A 1,597-nucleotide genomic window follows, 5' to 3' on the forward strand; every position below is an offset into this window, starting at 1 on the left:
TTACTCAGCCTATAGGTTCTGGGAGTCCATTCACTGGGGAAGTTAGTCAGGGTAGTAGCAATCATGATTGAAGCATTTTAGACTTGGTGTTCTTAGATAATATGTGATCAGAAAAGAAATGCATTCAAACCTTCTCTCCTAAGTACTGAGGGATAGCCAGGAGTGGACCAGGCACAGAGGGTGAGCTATGAGAACACAGGCCTGGCAGAGGGAGCCTGCCTAAGAGGTTCGGACACTTACAGACCAGCCTGGTGAACAAGTGCTTGGAGCAGAGATGAGAGAAAGGGCAACAGATTAAGAAAAGTAAATAAGGCAAAGATTTTAAAAGGCCTTTTGTTCGGTGCACTGCTATTCAGACTAGCCAGACAGGTGGAAATGGAAATGTCCATCCATAGATGGATAAACTGTGACGCATACGCACATTTGAATATGAGGCAGCCTACAGTGAAACGAAGTCTGAATGCATGTCTCAACTTTGTAAGTCAGTTGCAAAATGATAAATACTGTTTTCTCTCATTAACATTCAATAGGCAAATATATACAAACCAAATACGAGGAGTTACTGGGAGTGAGAGGAATGAGGAGGGAGAGAACATTTTGTTTGGGTATCATCAGGCTTATGTTAATCACAGTAGAATATTTTGGGAGAGGAGACTCACAATGATGGTGCAACATGAAAAATATAATCAATGTCACTGAATTGTCAATGTGCAAGTTGTGTTGGCAGATGGTTTATTTTGTATATTTTCACCACCAACATAAATGAAAAAGGTGCTGGGTTCCATGTTAGGGATTTGGCACTTTATCTTATAAAGTCCAGAAGGGTTTTCATCATGGGAGTATAGTAGCCATCTGTTTCATTTAAAAAAAAAACCCACGAATACAGACTTCTGATTAATGATATGCACACTTGAATTATTTAGAAGAAGATACACTGATGTCTGTAATTCACTTTGAAACACACCTTTTGAAAAGATGGATGAATAAAGGGGTGGATGAATGGCTAGATGCAGGACAGTGACAAAGGAAATATAATAAAATGGTAATAACGGCAGAATCTAGATAACAGGTATGTGGGTGTTCATTATACAATTCTTTCAACTCTTCTGTATGTTGGAGAATTTTCATCATAAAATGCTGGGGGTGAACTAGATCACGCTGGCGGCTTTTTGGATAAGGAGTTGGAAAGGCAGTTAGCAAGTAGTGACAGTAATTAAGTCACAAGAAGATGATGACCCAGGTGGTAGGGACAGAAATGGTTTATGTAATAGTCTATCTCTCCTGTTGCTAACTGAAAGGTTACCCAACCCACCGGCTGCTCTGCAAAAGATGAGGTGTCTCTTCCCATAAAGATGTACAGCCTCCGATCCCCTAAGGAGCAGTGCTGCTCTGTCTTCCACAAGGTTATTATGAGTTGGCATTGACGCAGTGGCAGTGGAGTTTCAATCAGTAGGCATCTTGGTGAGAAGAATGACTCATAAAAACCGGCTTTATCTCTGTCTCCTCCACCTGGGCAATGACGTTAGATCCCTGTGCTCTCTCAATCTAGTCTCAAACTGAGCGGGCTTCCGAAGTTTAGGTGACCTCACACAAGGGG

The sequence above is a fragment of the Echinops telfairi genome, unplaced genomic scaffold (genome assembly GCF_000313985.2).
Source record: "Echinops telfairi isolate 266 unplaced genomic scaffold, ASM31398v2 ScPeMD7_7421;HRSCAF=8459, whole genome shotgun sequence".
NCBI classification, from domain to species: Eukaryota; Metazoa; Chordata; class Mammalia; order Afrosoricida; family Tenrecidae; genus Echinops; species Echinops telfairi.